At 41.8% G+C, this 21168-nt stretch overlaps 1 pseudogene; it reads right to left on the reverse strand.

Annotated features, from left to right (window-relative positions):
• Positions 1 to 20178, reverse strand: LOC110575456 (annotated as a pseudogene).
• Positions 20179 to 21168: the final 990 nt, after the last annotated feature.

Raw genomic sequence — 21168 nt, forward strand, 5'->3', positions numbered from 1 at the left:
TCTCATTCTCTCTCTCAAATAAATAAATAAAATCTTAAAAAAAAAAAAAAAGAGCATATACTTTTGCTCCCCAGATTCTGCTAACCTCATCAACATTTCTCCTTCCAAGCAACATCACTTGCCTCTGAGTGTAAGGTTTTTTTTTTTTACCCAGTTACAGTTCATCCCTCTGGTCAACACAGACTTCTTCATTTTTACCCAGAATGGCTCCTTTGGCATCATCTTCCTTCCGCTGCCTGTCATTTCCTGGTTCCTCAGCAGAATCCTCTTCACTTCCCTCTTCTTCAACTCCCCAGATGTCATCTTCTCTTTCCTCCTCCTTTTCTTTTTTCTTCTTGGCTTCTCCTGCCTGTTTTCTTTTTCCATTTCTTCACGTAGTTCCCTCCATTGCTTCTCTTTGTACTGCTTAGAATGTAGAATTTCAAAATAATTTACAGATGGTATAAACAAAGTTAACCCACTTTAGAAATGTTGGGTGTCTTCCCACACTCTTAAAGATTTCTGGGATGGTGTTTGTTTACATACAAATTTTCAGTATGTGTGCGGTGGAGAGAACTCTGTGTGTGTGTAATTTGTTCATAAATAAAACTTGTTCATATTCAACAATCGTTTACTGAATGCCTACAGCATTGCTAAGCATAGTGCTAGACAATCTACACATGTTATCTCTATTCCTCACAACCATCTATGAGGTAAATATTACTAGTCCCACTTCCTAGATAAGGGATCTGAGGTTTGGACTGATTAAATGACTTGCCCAAGCTGTATAGCTGGTGAGCAGTAGAACTAGAATTAGAAACCCAGGTTTTCTGGATCTGAGTCTGGTCCTGTTTCTGCTATATCCAGTAATACAATCTTTATGGAACTCTTTGAATTTGCTTTTGACCTGTGATCAGTACAAACTTGCCATAGGTCAGAAATGGGACTCCTTCTATGTTCGCTAATGTGTTCATCTAGGTCCCAGAATTTGACCCCTAGAGTCAACTTCATAGATTTTTCTACCCAAAGGGTCATTAAAGAAGGGATACAATCTAAATTCCTCTAGGGCTTTAATCTTCACCTAGCGTACCTGAGCCAACTGGTCTTTTACCCAGTTTGGGGGGACAAAGCTAGACTGAGAACCTGCAAGCCCAGTAGGCTGGGGCCTTCTAGAATCCTGCTGGGAGCAAATGCTTGACATCTTGTTGTGTTTCCCACATTTATTAGAGAAAAAAACTTTCTCTTTCAATCAGGCCTTCATTTTCTTATGTCTGGAAAGCACTGGCTACAATTAAGATCTGTATTTCTCCACTTCCCCCTCACTGCTCTACTCGCTCATCAGTCTCCACCCTCCTTTCTTTACCAAAACTGCTCTTGCCAAAGGTAACCAGAGACCACCAACTCCACCAACTCCTCAGCTCCACCTGGACCTACAATAATCCATTGAGCCCATCTATTTTTCTTTTTTCTTTTTATTAACATACAATGTATAATTTGTTTCAGGAGTGCAGGTCTGTGATTCATCACCCTTACAAAATTCAACATATAATGTATAATTTGTTTCAGGAGTGCAGGTCTGTGATTCATCAGCCTTACAAAATTCACGGTGCTCACCATAGTACCTACCGTCCCCAATGTCCATCGCCCAGCCACCCCCTCCCTCCCACCTCCCTCCACTCCAGCAACCCTCAGTTTGTTTCCTGAGATTAAGAGTCTCTTATGGTTTGTCTCCCTCTCTGGTTTCATCTTGTTTCATTTTTCCCTCCCTTCCCCTATGATCCTCTGTCTTGTTTCTCAAATTCCTCCAACACATCTGAGATCATATGATACTTGTCTTTCTCTGATTGACTTATTTCACTTAGCATAATACCCTCTAGTTCCATCCACGTTGTTGCAAATGGCAAGATTTCTTTCTTTTTGATGGCTGCACAATATTCCATTGTGTGTGTGTATATATATATATATATATATACAACATCTTCTTTATCCATTCATCTGTTGATAGACATCTAGGCTCTTTCCATAGTTTGGCTCTTGTGAACATTGCTGCTATAAACATTGGGGTGCATGTGCCCCTTTGGATCACCACATTTGTATCTTTGGGGTAAATACCCAGCAGTACAATTGCTGGGCCATAGGGTAGCTCTATTTTCAACTTTTTGAGAAACCTCCATACTGTCTTCCAGAGTGGCTGCACCAGCTTGCATTCCCACCAACAGTGTAGGAGGGTTCCAATTTCTCTGTATCCTCACCAACATCTGTCATTTCCTGACTTGTTAATTTTAGCCATTCTGACTGGTGTGAGGTGGTATCTCATTGAGGTTTTGATTTGGATTTCCCTGATGCCGAGTGATGTTGAGCACTTTTTCATGTGTCTGTTGGCCATTTGGAGCCTATCTATTTTTTGTTAGACCTCAACCAGCTCATGTCCTCCCTTTTCTCCTTTCTTTATTTTTGTGTGATCACTCTCTTGCAAACATCCTCAATTTCCTTGCCCTCCCTTAATTAAGCAAACCCTCAACTCTGGTTAAATCCAACTCTCCATGCTTGCACCTAGGAAAAAATAGCTAGAGAAAACAATAAAACCAAACCTGTTGTTCTCATTTTAAACTCATTATGACTAAATTCAGGTGAGGCAGTAAGCCCACTGTATTTCTGTGGTTAATTCACTCTACTTCTCCTTGGTTAACTATTTCACATCTTCTTCTCCTCAAACCTCCAACACATCTTTCTCAATCTCAGGTTAAGTTGTTAAATCTCACTTCCTATTTCACAATCAGAAGAAATTTTCCACATACTCTGTGGCAGCCATGCAGTTATGCCACATGGATTTTCCTTGAAGAAGAACCTGTCAGTCAGTGGTGAGGAGTGCAGTGAGCTGTTGGCTCGTAGCTGTAGAGCCTGGGGATCTACTGCAGCATTTGAACCTAGGACATGCTATTCCAAAGCAGCCCCCAGACAGTGGCTGAGCATGGAGGGGGTGCTAGGGTCTGGCCATCCCTGACAGAGGACTCCTCTATAGGCAGTCTTTCCACTGGAGCCCTGTTGGGTAGGTGAGACTTTCTCAGAGCTGTGCTGCCCTCACAGCAATTCTTACCCAATCCTTCTTTTGCAGGTGTCAGACTTTTCTACCTATTTCTGTACCCTCTGCCCTTCATCTCTCCCCAACATTATTCCCAATAAATATCCTACATTTCTAGCTCCATCTTGGTGTCTGCTTCCCAGAGAATTCAACTGATGAAAACCCCTCACTACCATATCTACCCACCCACCTGTTTTTACTCTCATGTTTTCATTCTTTACGTCTGCAATTATGGATGAAATATCCATACTCCTATAGAAAGCCAACTCATCTTCCTGGGCACTAGATCTCATCCACTCTCATATTCTCAAGGATGTTGCTCCAGAAATTCTCCTCTGTATCTCCTATATTGATTTCTCTCTTTATTGGATCATACCCACTAGCATACATGTAGGCAGGAGGATCTCTCTCTCTCTATATATATATATATTAAAAAAAAATCTTGACCAACATTTTCTACTACCTACCACCCCGTTTTCTCTACCTTTTTTATCTCAAAAGACTAGTCTATACTTGGAGTCTCTAGTTGTTCTTCCTTTCTTTCTTGAACCCATTTTTTTCCCTATATCTCTCCATTGAAACTGTTCTTGCAGAGTCACATGAACTCCATGTCCTAAAAACACTGGTCTATTCTCAGTCTTCATCTTTCTTGACCTTTTGACACCAGTAATCATTCCTTCTCCCCTTAAAATATTAGACTTGATCTATAGGATACTACTCTTTCTTGGTTCTTTTCCTACCTTGCTTGCTACTCTTTCTGTCTTGTTTGCTTGTTCCACTTTATCTTCTTGATCTCTAAATATTGAGGTACCCCAAAACTTATCCTTGAATCTCCTTTACTCATTCCTTAGGGGATTTTACCCAGCTTCATGGGGGTTTTCAGTATTACCTGTAGGCTGATTATGATTCCTGAATTTATATCTCTTAACCAGACTCATACTCAATTGCCTCTTTGACATTTGGATTTCTAATAATCATATATGACTTAACATTTAACAATTATGGTCTTTTATTTCTGTCCCCATCCCCCCCCCCAAATATGCTCCTTCTTTGTTCTCTATCTCAGTAACTTCATCCTCTAGTCACTTGAGTAAAAAACCTTGGAGCCACCCTTGTTTACTCTTACTCATATTCCCTATCTAATCCATCACTCCTGTGAGTTTTGCCTTCAAAATGGATCTGAGCTTTTCTTTTTACCTCCACCACTATCACCTGCTTCTGCCTTTGTTCTACTAGTCTTTTTTTATTCCTATCATCTTTTACAACATAGCAGCCAGAGTAATATTTTAAACTATGAGCCAGTTCATATCAGTCCTTTGCTAAACATGTTTCCAGTGGTTCCCCACTTTACTCAGGGATATGGACCTAACTACTCTCATTCTCTCTCACTCAGGTCTAATCACGCTGGGCTTCTTACTCCTGAGTAAGCAAGTTATGCTTCTACTTGGGTGACTTCACATTTGCTATTCTTTCTCCCTGGGTTTTCTTCCCCAGATACCTGCTTGGCTTGCTCCTTCCTCCAAGTCTCTTAGATGTTGTTTACTCAATGAAGCCTCTCCTGACCACCCCTATAATAAAAGAGCAAAAACCTCATGATCATAGCCTTCTCTATTGCTTTATTGTTCTCCATAGCTTATCTCACACATATGGTATTGACTTATTTATATGTTTCTTGTTAGTCTTTCCTAACTGAGTGTAATCCCCATGAGGACAGAAACTTCTATTTTATTTCACTGATAGATCTTCAGGACCTATAACAGTGCATTCAATAAATATTTATTGAGTGAATGTATGGTTTAATAACAATGGGTACCATACATTGAGCACTTACTGTATGCCAGGAACTTATAAGAGAGTTGCTATCATCATTCTCAAATTATAGATGAGTAAACTGAAGATCAGAAATGTTAAATAACTTGCGCAAAGTCATACAGCTAGTAAGTGATGGAACCTGGATTTGAACCTCAGCAATCTAACTCTAAAATTCATGCTCTTGCTCTTACTGAAACTGGAATTCACTATAGATCATATAACTGTGTAGCAATCATTCTTTAAAAGATATATATTTAGCAATATCATTTTTAATCTTCGGTAATGTTTCATGTCAGATAGCAGCTTTTCTGATATAGTATATAAATAAGCACTGAATTCCCTTGATCTGTAAATTTGGCTGGGTTAGAGTTAGTTTCCTTTTATTTTTCAATAAAGAATTTTTTTCTCTAAAAAAATTAAAATAAAATAAAATTCATACTCTTAACCAATATGTAATATTGCCTCAACAAAACAATATTAGATGATAACCCCAAAGTAAAAACAAAACAAAACCAGACTAAAAAGTGTAAAAAGGGGCGCCTGGGTGGCCCAGTTGGTTAAGCGACTGCCTTCGGCTCAGGTCATGATCCTGGAGTCCCGGGATCGAGTCCCGCATCGGGCTCCCTGCTCGGCAGGGAGCCTGCTTCTCCCTCTGACCCTCCCCCCTCTCATGTACTCTCTCTCATTCTCGCTCTCTCAAATAAATAAATAAATCTTTAAAAAAAAAATAAAAATAAATAAATAAATAAAAAGTGTAAAAAGGCTTCATAGATTTTTATTTTTCCATGATGACTACTTCAATGCTTCTTTGGAATAAGTACAAAAGTCTCTCAAAAAGGTTTTTTTGGGTGCTTGTGCTTTGCTGGTATTCTAAGCATGAGCTTAATCTGCCTACTGGGTAATCAGACCTGCCACTGGCCACAAACCTGCTTGAATGGACCTTCCTACAGAACCAGGTAGTCATGAAGCTGTTGTCCCAATTATTACTCCACCCATAAAACAGTTCTAGGAGAGCAGGAAAGCTGGTGAACACCACTAACACCTTCCTTCTTTCTCCAAGGCATGCTTAGGTATAGGCTCAGCAGCCGCCTTCTAGATCACCACACTGTGAGCAGGGAGCATGACACAGAGGAGTGTGACTTCTAATTCACCAAGTTTAAGGCTGGGCATGACCTTGGGCAGTTTATATATACTTTCTGAATCTCAGTTCCCAGATCCGAAAAATGGGAGTAATATCTGTCTTGTTAGGTGATTTTGAGGGCTAAGTGGGATAACTTTTGGAAAGTGCTCAAGTACAAAGTTGTTATATATATGGCATATACATAAGTCCGATGAATGTGAGTTCTTTCCTCCTCCCTCCTCTCAGGAAAATGTGACCAGCAAATGAGATAATGACTATTAGGCTGCTTTTGCAAATGTAAAGAACACTGCACAACTGAGGAGTCAGACATCTGGAATTCAGGGTGGGGGAATACCTTACTTTTCTTATTTCGGGTCTTATTTCCAACTTCTTCAGCAAACTCTTCATCATTTGTAAGAAGGCAATTGTCAAAGATGCTACCTGATTTTACCTGTTGAAATGAGAACAGTGGGATTAGAATGAGGTTGAAGGGCTTAAAAATTCACTTGCTAAGTGCAAATTCAAAGGCCATGGGCCCAGAGATTTTAATCAATAATTGAGGCAGAATGGGGGAATACAAAGGTGATTAATAATATAGAGGGTCCAAAATGTTGTACCACCTTAGCTGATCCACTCTAGAAGGAAGTTAATTTACTAGTTCCGAAGATTTGTGTTCCTCAAACCTCTGACCACTATTATGAAGAGATTTTCATCACTTTACTAGGCTCCAAATTGCTGCCCAGTGGCTCTTGCCCCAGCTCATACTGATGGGACCTACCTTTGATGCCACTTGGAGATGCCCTTTTAAAGATTCTCTCTTTAATGTAATCAGAAAAACGAAGAGAACAAAAGAAAAAGGTTTGACAAGAAGTATGAGCAGAATTTAGATTCTCTACCATATTTCTCTGTTTTCTTAAAATAATATATTTAGTATTTACAATTAAAGGAAAAGATGAACTAAGTCAATGGCATATATATAAGTCCAGTGTGTGTTAATTTAATGATAAAGGAACAGAATACAGTGAGCATGAGTCATCGAGTCAGACAGACCAGCTCAACCACATACTAGCTGTATGACTTTGGGCAAATTACTCAACTCCCCTGAGCCTCTTCCCTCATAAGTAAAATATTGAGAATAACTCCCTTGCAGTGTTGTCATAAGAATTAGAAATAATATATGTAAAACACAGTGTCTGGCAGATAATAGTCACTCAGTAAATGGCAATAATTATCATAACTTTTCAATATCTGGATCTGTTTCAGAAGGAGCAAAAAGAGGGTCATTCTGTATTTCTTTGCTTTAGCAGTATGTTAGTTAATTGTGTGGGAGCAGTTGTGTAACCCAAAGAAAGTTTGCAACATGAGTTATCATGTGTCCCTCCTCCAAGGTTTGAAAAAAGTTTTGTTTTGTTTTGTTTTGATGAGAAGACTTTTATTTGGCTTATATCATCCCACCAACCCTGCCTCCAATAGAATAAATGACAAAATAGCTGCTTTGAATAGAGATTGTTATTTGCTCTGAGCCATTTTTTAGCTGGTTTTAATAATTCCTTGTACAACTTTAAGAGATTTTTTTACCTTTGTGATTTTTTTTTCTCTTTTGAGTTATCAGCAGTCTTGGTTAGAGAACAGCTCATTTATTGGCTCTTCCATTTTCCTTACTCCCACAAAAAATATTTCTAATCTTCCCTGTTCTCTTCAGTGCCCCTTTATTCCCATCCCCCTCACACTAATCTCATGGTTCTGCATTCAATTAAAAATCAGGACACAAGGGCCAGTTTTGCTTCCTAAAACTTGCTAGTGGAATGATCTTGGTCTACATACATCCTCTCTGTGCCTCCATGTTTTCATCTGACAAATGGAAGAAACTGGACCTTACCTGCTTTCTTCATACAGCTCTTAGAAGAAAACAATGCACAAGAAAGCACCTGGTTAGACTGTAAAGCCTGAAAAGTTAGCTCACTGAAAGTTACCTGTTTCCTGTGCTATATCCCACTGGAATCATAAAATGGAAAGAGTGTAGGTTTGGGCACTTTACTGGCTATCGCATCTTGACAAGTCAAGTCACCTCTCTGAGCTCTCTTCTTCCTCATCAGTAAAAGGGAGATGGTAAGTGGTCCTCCAGCCTCACAGACCATACTACTTAAGGGATATCAATGTCAATGTGTTTGCTTTGTGGCTTAGCTATACGATTGCCTTTTGTGTCATTATTCCTTCAAAGATCGTAAGAGGTCCCAAAAGTAAGAGAAAGAATTTTCTTTTTTTTTTTTAAGATTTTATTTATTTATTTGAGAGAGAGTGTGAGATCACAAGTGTGTGTGTGGGGGGGTGGGAAGATGGAGAAGCAGACTCCCCGCTGAGCAGGAAGCCCAATGTGGGGCTCAAGCCCAGGACCCTGGGATCATGACCTGAACAGAAGGCAGACACTTAACTGACTGAGCCACCCTGGCACCCAAGAGAAAGAATTTTCTTTCTTTGTGGCCATCTTTTCCCAGCCTCTGCCTGATGAAACGATGCAACTACTTCTGCTTAAAAACAACAACAACAAAAAAAGCAAGGGGATTGTGTATCGAGGAGTCAGAACAAAGGGTGAAAGGGTCAGGGACCAGGCAGGAAAGTTGACCAGCTTTCTAGGCTAGGTCCCACCAGAGGACAACTGGGCTCACAGAGCCTCTGAAGGCTGGAAACCCCAGCTGGGCCGGGACAGGTGAGGGAATTCCCACCTATCTCCATGCTGAAAGTCACTAGGCTTTTCCAATAAGGTGCAGGGACCCAGTGGTAAACTGGATGTGTCCAGTTGGTTAAGTGTGTCAGGTGAAGTAAGACCTGGGAGTATCAGACCCAATTAGAACCTAGAAGGAACGGATGCCTGCAAGGATAATGTGAGCATGATGCAGAACTTTGTCACAAGAAAAACAACAATCTAAAGAGATAATGCTGGAGTTTTAGAAATGTAGTCTCTCAGGCTTTATCCCAGACATGCTGGATCAGAATCTGCATTTTAATAAGATCCTCCAGTGATTCATATGCACATTAAAGTGTGAGAAGCATTCCTTCAGCATGGTTTAAATTCTCAGACAGAAGGTTTGCCTGCTTGGAGAGGTTGATACAACTCAAAACAATTAGTGCCAAATCATTTTAAAATTTTGTGCAAAATTTTTAACAAAGATACAGTTTTAAATGTATACCTTAATGTTTTCAGTGAAAAAAACTACAATGCATTTTAAGGAAACAATCAGATTAGGCATATTAACATGACCACATATTTACACAAGATATAGAAAGTTCTTATTATTTATTAAAAAGAGACAACTGAAAAAAGAGATAACAATGGGAACTTGTGCAAACTGTATCCACATTCTTCAGATAGGAAAGGAAGGAAAGGACATGTCTTCCTTGCTTCCTTCCTTCCTTCCCTCCCTTCCTCCCTCCCCTCCTTCTTTCCTGAACCCCTGCTGTGCATGTGGCAATTTATATCCCTGCACTCCTATGCTGGTCTCACTGAGCCAGGAAACCAAGAAAGTGGAAATAAATAAAGTGGAAAATAAATAAACCAAGAAAACTTTATATAGTGCGTGTCTGTCCAAGAGCCCTTTGGCAGCCCTGTACTATAGACAGATTCCCCTGGCTGGTCAGATTCAGATTTCCCTGGCTATGGAACCTTCCAGGATACACTCAAAGACAAGTTTCTAGAGGCTCTATTGTATAGTAGTAAATAAAGGCTGACAGACCTTTGTTTGATTCCTGTCTCTACCATGCGCTAGCTGTGTGCTCTTGGGTGCATCGCTTGACGTTCCTGAGTCTCAATTCTGTCAGATGTAAAATGGGATAATAAGAGACAATAGTACTTATTTTACAGAGTTATGAGAATTAAGGGAGGTAACATAGGTAAAGCATTGATCCCAGGCCTGTGTTTAACAAAAGTGAATTCCCTTGCTCTCCAAGGGAATTCCAAGACTATGTAGATTGCAGGGGTTTTGTTTTTGTTTGTTTTTTGTATAGATTGTAGTCTTTCAGAGGCCTTCTGGGCTAAGGCCTTCATTCTAGGGCCAGCACTTGAGGTGCTCTCTTCTCCCCTGAGTTGGGAAAGAATCCTTCCCATCTTCAATAACAGGTCTCAGGGGAGAGAGACAGAGAGAGAGAACAACTCCATGAAGGCCTGAGTATCTGAGCCCTCCTCTTTCCCTTCCAACCAGAGCCAAGAAAGATGATTGGAAGAGAGAGAAAGGCTAGGTCAAGAATTGCCATCATGGGGCCCCTGGGTGGCTCAGTCAGTTGAGCATCTGACTCTTGATTTTGGCTCAGGTCATGATCTCAGGGTCATGAGATAGAGCCCTGCTTCAGGCTCCACACTCAGCAGGGAGTCTGTTTGAGATTCTCACCCACCCTCTCCCTCTGCCCCTCCCTGTACTCTCTCTCACTCTCTCTCTCTCTAAAATAAATCAATAAATCTTAAAAAAAAAATTTTTTTAAAAGAATTGCCATCATGGCTGGGTCAATCACATCTGACATCTGTCTGGGTATTTTATTTATTTATTTATTTATTTATTTAAAGATTTTATTTATTTATTTTGAGAGAGAGAATGAGATAGAGTGAGCATGAGAGGGGGGAGGGTCAGAGGGAGAAGCAGACTCCCTGCTGAGCAGGGAGCCCGATGCGGGACTCGATCCCGGGACTCCAGGATCATGACCTGAGCCGAAGGCAGTCGCTTAACCAACTGAGCCACCCAGGCGCCCCTATTTATTTTTTATTTATTTAAAGATTTTATTTATTTTAGAGAGAGAGAGCAGCAGGAGGGACAGAGAGAGAAAATCCTGAAGCAGACTCCCCACTGAGTGGGGAGCCTGAGCCGGGCTCCATTCCAGGACCTGGAGATCATGACCTGAGCCAAAAACAAGAGTCAGCTGCCTAACCAATTGAGCCACCCAGGTGCCCCTGGGGATTTTAATATTTCAAAATTTTACCACATCTCTGATGATTCCCTTTGCCCAAAATCAGCCCCAAGAATCATGCAGGACCAGCAAGGCAATATAAAGTACTGGAAGGCAATATAAAGTACTGGAAGCCTGAATCTGGCCTCAGAAAGACCTACGCTCAAATCTCAGCTTTTCGTTTCACCAAATGTGTCTTTGAGCAAATTATTTATCTTTTCTGAACCTCAGTTTTCACATTTAGAAATAGGAGATTTCATAGTGAGAATCAGGTAGTATTTGCAAAGTCTCTAATATGGTACTTGGTACATGGTAGGGACTCAGTACATTTTAGCTATTGTTGTTATCAGGACAAATATAATTAGTCCCATTTTAAAGATGAGCAGTTTGAGGCTTAGAAATATCAAGACTCATTCAAGTCTTGTGATTTCTAGCCTGCAGCTCCACTTTATGAAAACTTTAGAGGGACTGTTGATCAGTGGCTCTGAGCCCAGAGAACTTTACCTGCCAAAGGTCCAGGCCAAGAACTCTGATGTTCTAATAGTGACAAATGGTGGGGTCAGGCTTACATTTAGGTTTGTCTATTTCTGGATGAATCCACTCCCCCTGGTAATTGGGATTGTTAATGATCTGAGGTTTCCATTGTCCCTAAACAAAGAACCAAAGAGTGAACACGGCATCGGTATTTTCCCATAAGACCAATCAATTCATAAAGACAGTTGTGTACCAGAGCAGGATTCCTGTAGTTTCTTTCTCTTTTTTTGAGCTAATGCATGAGACCCCTCCAAGTTCTCCTTTCTGCCTAGAGGGAGCTGAACAAGGTGACAGAAACCCATTCTGAGCCTGGTCCCATCTCTGTGCCTAAGTTCTTCATGAAATTAAGAAAATGTAGCTTCACAGGGAACACCATTTAAGGACTTTGGGACTTGGGGCCATTCTCTTCCTGATATGTAACACAGGAAACTGTGGCCAAATAAAATCATGCTGGTGTCGTTTTATCTCTGGACCATTTGATCGCTGATTTCTTTAGTTTCTTCTCACTTCTGATAGGAGGTCAGGAGTTAGCCCTTGAAGAGAAGTTCCCCATCCCCACCCCTGACACCTTTGGTTCATTCATGTCCCACTTTTCCCTTTCAGGATCAGTGCTGAGATTTCCGGTTCCTGACCCCAGACCCATTTCCTGTTTTGACCATGTTCCTTTAGCTGCTTTCTACCACTCTGGACAAACCCCTTGTCTAGCGCTTCCTGGACCTCCCCCTTCCAGCATTGACCTTTACCAGACCACCCTGTCCCAGGGAGGCACAGCCCTGAGAGGAGGGCCCAGATGAGGCTGCAGTCTTATGGGCAGTGGGTGGTAGGGCGTGGTGAGAGAAGACCACAGGATCTCAGAGTTTCTTTTCTATTAATTAAACCTTACATCTCTTCTGTCTTATTTCTCATACCCATTGCAAGGAGAGGCGCCCTCACCTTATACTTCAGGTTTGGTATCAGAGGTCCTTCCTACTCCCCATCCATTGCCTCATTCCAGTCATCTGGCTTCTTGACGTTTCTGTCTGGGATGTATTCAAAGTCCTCCCAGTCCTAAAACAAAATGTTCCTCCTGGAGGACAGGTGAGTGGGCTGGGATGAAACTGGGATCCATATAGTCAGGCTAGACCTGGCTCCTTAACCCTGCCACCCTCCTGTCCTTACCCCTATGAAAGCCCAGCTCAAGATTCTGTAAACAGGGGCGCCTGGGTGGCTCAGTCGTTAAGCGTCTGCCTTCGGCTCAGGTCATGATCCCAGGGTCCTGGGATCGAGCCCCGCATCAGGCTCCCTGCTCCGCGGGAAGCCTGCTTCTCCCTCTCCCACTCCCCCTGCTTGTGTTCCCTCTCTCGCTGTGTCTCTCTCTGTCAAATAAATAAATTTTTAAAAATCTTAAAAAAAAAAAAAGATTCTGTAAACAAACCCAATACAGGAGAAAAAAAACCTTCTGAGAGAAAAAGATTCCGAATCCCAGGAGGATTCTCAATCCCTGGATTGTCCTATCCATAGCTATATCTAGTAGAGCTTCCCAGTGAATGATAATAAATCAGTGAATATACTCCACACACTCCCCATATCAATAACTCTGGAATCAGAGATTCAGGTTCAAATGCTGGTGATAAGGTATATGTACTTGGCAAGTCACTTCATTTTCTAAGTGTCAGTTTCCTTATTCAGAGCACACTGTTCACAGAGGCTGACCGAAGGATCAATAATGTCTCAACAAATGTGACTTACTTTCCTCTTTCCTCCACACCTCTTTGGATACCAATATTTAGCTGGACACCTCCTTGAGGGATTAATGCCCCAGTTTCTGCTTCTATTCCCCAGACTTTTTTTCCCAGCCCCATAGCTGACCTCTCCACCTGCTTCCCTGACAAACATTGTCTGATCTCAGGCTTCTTATCTTTAGGATCCTCTATTTGCGGACATTCATCCCATTTCCTTGGTTTCCAGGCACAGAGGTCTTTTATCTTCCTGGGAGGTAGGAAGTCCCAGTCATCTTCCAGAACCCCAGCTGCCACTTGCTAGTTGTTGATTTTGACCTCACAAGTAGCATTGGGGCAAATGATCAGAGTGTATAGGTCAATGTCTTTATTGATCTAGAAAGGGGATGGGGAATATTTCAGCCCATATTGGACATCTTTGGACCTCAAGCATTAAATGCACCACTGAAAACAGTTCCTGAATGCCACCCCCCACATATACACAAACATACTTCACCACATCCCTCATCCCATTTCAGTGGTTAACCCCAGTAGAGACTCTGGATCTCATTCTCCTAAGTACACACTCCTTTGGTTTCTCCTAGCCCCTACGCTTCTTCCATCACGGCTCTGTTCATTCTCTGATCTTGCCTGTTTTTCTGTCTCTCCCCCTAGATTGTAAGCTTCTCGACTGGAGAGGTCATGTCTGACTCATTTGTTGTGTCTGCAGCTTCCAGCACAAGGCCTACCCCAGAGGAGGACCTCAGGAAGCCCCTGCATGTACAGTCCTGCTAACAAAGGCCTTGAGCCTGAACACAAGTTCTCTAATGACGCAAGTCCTACGGGCTTTTCTAGACTCAGTTCCTGCTCCTCTCTGGCACTCTAGTTGTGCCAAATTTCTTGCAAATTTCTCAAGTCTTCTTGACTTTTTTCATGTGATTACCTCTTCCAGGAATTAAATCCTCCCTAAAATTGTCACTCTTTCACAAAACCAATTCATGCTCATCTTTCAAAACTCAGCACAGGGAAATCCTCTAAAAAGCATTTCCTGAGTCTCCAGGTTATGTAGGGGGCTTCTTCTGTGCTTCCCCAGACCCTCAGCAAACTAAGCAGTCCTGTCCTTTTTTTGATTTGTACCTTCACTGGACTGTGAGTTCTGTGAGGTCAGGGGCCATGTCTGGCTCACTCTATCCCTAGCCCAAGGCCCAACACAAAGTTGGCATTGGTGAATGCCTGTTGAGTTGTTAATAAAATCCAGCTACTATCCTCCAACCAACCTAGATCTCTCTAACCGGATGTTACTAAGATATACCCATCACCCATATTTAAGCTCAGCACTCCCCATCTCCCCCAACCCTTCAATATCTAGTAGTGGGCAAATAGACCTTGCCAAATATTCTTCCAAGCGGGAACATTATCTGACTTCCTAGGCTTTTAGAAACTGCTCCTATGTGAACTTCTATAATTTATAGCACTTCTCTATATCTATTTTTTTTTTAAGATTTTATTTATTTATTTGACAGAGCGAGAGAGACAGCGAGAGAGAGAACACAAGCCGGGGGAGCGGGAGAGGGAGAAGCAAGCTTCCTGCTGAGCAGGGAGCCTGATGTGGGGCTGGATCCTAGCACCCTGGGATCATGACTTGAGCCGAAGGCAGACGCTTAACCGACTGAGCCACCCAGGCACCCCTCTATATCTATTTTCTGATGGTATTTAATTTATAGGGTTCTTGTAAGGATCAAGTGAGATAACATATATAAAATGCTTATCCTTCTCCCCCAGGCTGAGGACCAGCCCACATACTCACCCTGCATTTGATGGTCTTTTTGTTCTCATGGTATTTCCCTTGGTAGCAAAAGATGACCTGTATTTTGTTGTTGCCAAAGCCACAGATGTCAGGGCCTAGAAATTAAATCCTAATGCGTGATTTTATATCATTTTTAGGCAGTTTGCCAGGTCTGAGGCTAAGACAGACATAGCCTATGTATTAATCAGGGTCCCAGCAAGAAATAAATAGCACACTCTAATTTAGGATTCCTTGATGGGAATTTAATAAAGGAACTATTTACAAAGAAGGGGGCAGGACATCGAGAAGACATAGGAATAGTACTGTGCTGTCAGCTAGCGACAGTAGGGCTATTCCTACCCCTATCCTTGCAAGGAGCAAGAGTAGTTACCAGAGCCTGGAAGAAAAAAAGTCCCGTGGGGAGGATGGCCAGGAGGGAGGCTGTGCCTTTCAGTTGAGAGACACAGCTTTCTTGCCTCCCTCTGATCTCCTGCCAAGGCTTCCATTGACCAAACCCAATCAGAAAGCCCCTCCTGTGCCAGGGTACCTTATATCAAATCATTTAGTTCTCACGACAAGCAGCTGTTATTATCTCCACCTTTAGCTGGGAAAGTTGTGGCTCAGAAAAGTTAAGCAATTCGCCCAAGGTCAAAGTGCTAATAAGTAGCATTGCTGGGATTCAGCCCAAGCCAACCGAGAAACAGAGCCTGGGGTTCTTTCTGCTTTGTGAAAACTTCAGAGGCAATTGTTGATCAGTGGCTCTGAGCCTAGAGAGCTTAATGTGACAAAGGTCCGAGAATAGGTTTTAACCTAGTTTTTCAACCTCATTCCCCATGTTATTGCTCTCTGACTATCCTAAACACACACACACACACACACACACACACACGGTGCTCTAGCCATACTGGTCTCATCATTTTTCTACTTGCATTTCTATTTCATGTGTCTGAAGTTTTGCACAGCTTCCTCTGTTCATTATATTCCCTCCACCTCCTTCTCTGCCTATTAAAATCTAACTCATTCTTCAAAGAACAATTAATACCCCCTCCAAAAAGCCCCCAGTTGGACTGAGTCATGCATCTTTTGTGGTCTCATAGCTCCTCACCAATATCTTTTTTAAAGTATGTCTTTCATTCTGCCTTTTAAAAAACAATTCACATTGCCTGTGTCCCCACCAAATAGAAGGCAAAGTATAGAATAGAAAAAAGCACAGGCTTTAAGCCAAATGGACTGGGTTCAAATTCTGGCTTCCCACTTACTCACCTTGGGCAAATTTCTTGCCTTTGTTTCCTCATCTGTAAAATGGACCTGATAACAGCTGAAAATGGTTTGATTGTTTGACCATTGAAAAAATAATATTCATATGAAAAAAATCACATTTGAAAATTTATTTTCAATTTCCCTATACAACCACCTCGCACATACACACATATAAACTCCTTGTGATGAGGGTGGGTTCTGAAGAGAATAGAGATGGGCAATAATATAGCACTCTGGGGGCATTTAGGCCCCCAGAGTGCTATATCATTCTATGCATGGACAAGATTGAAAGATGAGAGAGAAAGAGTTGGGAGGAGGGGGTGCAGACAGAAAAAGGGAAAGAGGCTGAAGAGGAAGATTTTGGTAAGGGCTTGAAGCAAGAGATGTAAAACTCCCTAGGAAAAGAAAGAAATGTTTAAGGAGAATTTTAAGGAAATTTTGCTGTAACAAAATGTGGTGCAACACTTTCCTCTGACTTTGTATAAAAACATTCAGTAAAGTTCACATTCTTCATCAGTGCTTTGGGAGTTGGGTTAGTTTTTGTTGTTTGTTGGTTTTTTAAATCTCAACCACCATTCAAGGTTGGAGTGAAGTAAGACCTAGACTGCCCCAAGGAGGCCTAGTGACATAGTGAGGTTAGAGATGCAATACTCTGGACTCATTATAAATGCTAGATAAAGGTGATTTCCCTGACCTTCTGTGCCTTCCCTCATCAAGGGATGGAACCTCCTTCAGAGCACAAAGCCTACTGTAGTAGGTACATTCTGAGAGTGTCTACACAGTTTATGGTTCCTTTCTCCCTTTTTGAGAACTGGGGACTGTCTCTCTGTACTACAGCCTTCTAATGCCATGTGGCTCTCTACCTCTTTGGTTTACTTATACTAACACTTAGGTTTAAAGTGCTTTTTTTTCAGGTTGTTGAAGAATTTTACTGCATAGGAAGGTGAATTAGAAATTTCCTGTTTCAGGTCAATCTGAGTCTCTTCAATAATTACAGTGGATCTCATTAAGACCTCATGGGGCTTATACTGACTGCTATCAGAAAGCTTATAGGGGCGCCTGGGTGGCTCAGTCGTTAAGCGTCTGCCTTCGGCTCAGGTCATGATCCCGGGGTCCTGGGATCGAGTCCCACATCGGGCTCCTTGCTCAGCACAGAGCCTGCCTCTCCCTCTGCCTGCCACTCCCTCTGCTTGTGCTCTCTCTCTCTCTTTCTCTCTATCTGACAAATAAATAAAATCTTAAAAAAAAAAAAAAAAGAAAGCTTATAAACATGATGTAATACTCAGATTCTGAATGCACATCCTCCTGGTTCAGGGTGTCAGGAAAGAGTTTCACATACCCGCCACCACAATCGATGCCTTGCTCATGTTTTACTGAAAACTGAACCAAGGTGTTATTCTCATGCTGAATGGCTTAAACCTGGATGAAAGGGCACAAAACTTGGCATTTTCACTGGTCTGGAGACCTGGGAGCAGAGAGCACAGAATCTTTAGGCTTAAATACTCAAAGAACAGCCAGAGAGACCCAGTACTCGGTCTCACCAATCTTTGGTACTTTCTTACACACCTACTATGCGCCAGGTGCTATGCTGGACACATTACCTTTTCAAGCCTCAGAGGAACTCTGCAAAATGGGTATTATCTCTACAAATTAGGAGTCTGAGTTATAGGGAGGTGGAGTGACATGCCTAGGCCCACATGGCAAATAAGGAACTAAACTGGGATTTTAATCCATGTTTCTCCCCCTTATACCATTCTGCCTTCAATTTTCAAGATAGTTAAATACTGTTCTGCAGCTTTACAAAACAAGGCCCTGTTTATCCCGAGACTCACAGAACATTTCTAGTCTAAGTACATTATCTTATAGATGAGGGAACTAAGCCCCAGAGAAGGAAAATTATCCAAGATCACATTGTCACAAATGGCAGACACAGAAGCCAAGTCTCCTGACTTCCAAGTCAGCGGTCTTTCCGTTATTCCATGCTGCATGCTGCTATCCAGCTTACTGGTTTGACTTTGTCTGTCACTTTAACTCTCTGAGCCTCAGTTGCCTCATCAGAAAATGTGGATAATTATTCCTACCTCATAGGGATCCCATGAAAGTTAAATGAGTAAGAGCTGTGAGAAGCACTTTGTAAACTGCCAACATAAAATGCAAAGGGCTATCATTATTCATGCTTAGAGAGGATCCTTCTTCCATGATTCCATAGCTCTCTGTACTTCCCTGGGTCACACTAGGTTGCAAGGAGGTTTATTTCAGTCTCTTTGAATAGTTTTTAAGCTTCTGAAGAGCAGGGGCATCTTTATGTTCCTAGCATCTAGGCCAAGGCCTCGCATAGAAGTGTTCAATAAATAGGTGTTAAATTGCATAGAAGAAGCACAGCTCCTGATTCAGCTGTCTCTGAAGCGCTTACTGCACACCAGTGCTAAGTGCTAAGCACTTTCATGTCTGTTATTGCATTAGGAACTGTCTGTAGTTTAAAGAGTATGCTTACTTCCCCGAAGACCTCACGTGAGGCTAGAGTAGCCAGGGAAGACTTTAGGGAAAGGGCGTGGGCCCAAGTAAAAGAGCACTGAACCCATAAGCAGAAGACCATGAGCAGAATCTCGGCTCTACCAGCTCCTGCTATGTAGTCCAACACAATCCCCCCCCATTACTGAGCCTCATTTGTACCCAAGAGCCCTTCTAGACAACCAAGGGGAACCTAATGAACTTGAGCGGGATGAGACATGAGGAGCAACACACAAGAAATCAAATTGAGGGGAAATGGGTGGCTATGCAGACTACCCCCAGAGCCACCAAGAAGCTGACATCCCACGAGTCACCCCGTCTGCAATTCTCTCTCCTTTGGAAACAATTTTCCAGAGTGGATTTAAATGAGATTTTAAATGCTCAAGCCAGTTTGTAATTCTGTCCTTCAATAAACATGAAAATGAGATTCATAACAGTAGCCAGGAGAGAAAAGATGGGAAGTTACTCCTGGGGACAATCAATGGATTCTATTTATAGGATAAAAGCTTTCTCAGACAAAAAAAATAAATAAATAAAACCTTGCCTGTAGACCTTGTCCTCAGAGCTCCCCCTTCCCTCATTATATTATTTGGCTCTTCTAGCAGCCCTGTCTGATGAGCATGGCAGTTGATGATTATCATCTCTATCTAATATCAAGGCTCAGAGAAGTGAAAAGACTTGCCCAAATTATGCAGCTAGTGAGTCATGGGAGTTAGCCTTAGGTCTGTCTGCTCCACTCTCCTTTGTATCAAGCTGCTCTAGGGGAAAGCAACGTTTGGAGGTTATGCAGTGCTTTTCCCTGTTTCAAGTACAGTGTTATATAAAAAATCCCAGGGTGGGGGAAAAGCAGGCTAGTCCAGAAGTAATGAACACAGTCCTGGAGTCAGACCTAGAATCCGATCTCAGCTCTGCCTCTCACTAGCTGTGTATATAGCTTTGGGCAAATTACCCATCCTTTCTGGGGCCCCTCTGCAAAACTGGGAACATAATAGTAACCATCTCATGAAGTTGTTAGGAAGATTAATGGGGATAATGGGTCTAAGAGTTTAGTTTTGAATACCTGTTATTTAAAGATTTTATTTATTTACTTGAGAGAGAGAGCACAAGCAGGGGGAGTGGCAGGAAGAGGGAGAAGCAGGCTCTCTGCTGAGCAGGACCCTGGGATCGTGACCTCAGCCAAAGGCAGACGCTTAACCAACTGAGCCACCTAGGTGCCCCTGAATACCTGTTATTTAATAAATGGACATTATTATTTTTGTGGACAGTTCATTCTTTTCCATCTACTACTTTTTTTTATTCTAATGAAGAGAAATGAATTGATAACATGTGTAAAAACAATTGTATAAAAGTCAGAACTTTTTTCCAGTCAATTAGTATATTGCTGAATTCCAGCATTTACCTTTATCCTTTCCTTTGTCTCCATAAAATTTTCCTGTGGTAAACTGAAATTACCATAATCCAGCATAAGTTTAAATTCCACCCGTCACTTTTTCCATCCATCCATGGGGTAAAGAAGAATTAAGGAACATATAGAATGATTTGTGTTTTCTTTCTTTCTTTTTTTTTTTTAAAGATTTTATTTATTTATTTGACAGAGAGAGACACAGTGAGAGAGGGAACACAAGCAGGGGGAGCGGGAAAGGGAGAAGCAGGCTTCCCGCTGAGCAGGGAGCCCGACGCGGGTCTCGATCCCAGGACCCTGGGATCATGACCTGAGCCGAAGGCAGACGCTTAACAACTGAGCCACCCAGGCACCCCTGATTTGTGTTTTCTTAAAGACAGTAAGATGCAGCTAAGGCTGACCAAGCCTGCAGGAACAGTAAGGGAATATCATGGGATAACTCTGATATTTCTGAAATCCCATTCACTATTTGATGCCTAAACTCTACCATTTGGGCCCTACCATGTGGAGAGGCTTGACTACCAAATATTTGAGCCACTTACACATTAATGCTCCACCTACCCTCCTCTGTAGGAGTGAAGTCCTAAAAACCACCACGGCAATGTATGGTTGAAAGGCGTGAGGCATTCTCTTAAAAATAGAAAAAAATATGGCTAGGGAAACAAAGCCGTTATACATATTTATGTCTAATAAGATAAAATAATAAAATCACTTCACCTCAAGTAAAGAGATTAGTAATGCCATTTTATACTTCTTGAATTAGTAATGATGATATTAAAGAATCAATTTCCATTTGCCCTTTTTTATTGCTTAAACTTTTTAGACTCTCCCTTGCAATTTTGAGAAGATGCTGATAAATTTGTTTTGCTTTGGCATAGATGGCCTACAGACAAAGAGGCATTCTTTTTGGGACCTGGCACTCCATCCAAACATTCAGTGCCTTTCTGATTTTATGCCTCCTTCTTTCTGATTTTATGCTGACTCCCACTTCCCGGTCCCACAGGGGTCCAAGAGTCACAGGGCAATTTGGCAGCTTGAGATGGAAGAAGCCTT

Source organism: Neomonachus schauinslandi, chromosome 4, assembly GCF_002201575.2.
Source record: "Neomonachus schauinslandi chromosome 4, ASM220157v2, whole genome shotgun sequence".
NCBI classification, from domain to species: Eukaryota; Metazoa; Chordata; class Mammalia; order Carnivora; family Phocidae; genus Neomonachus; species Neomonachus schauinslandi.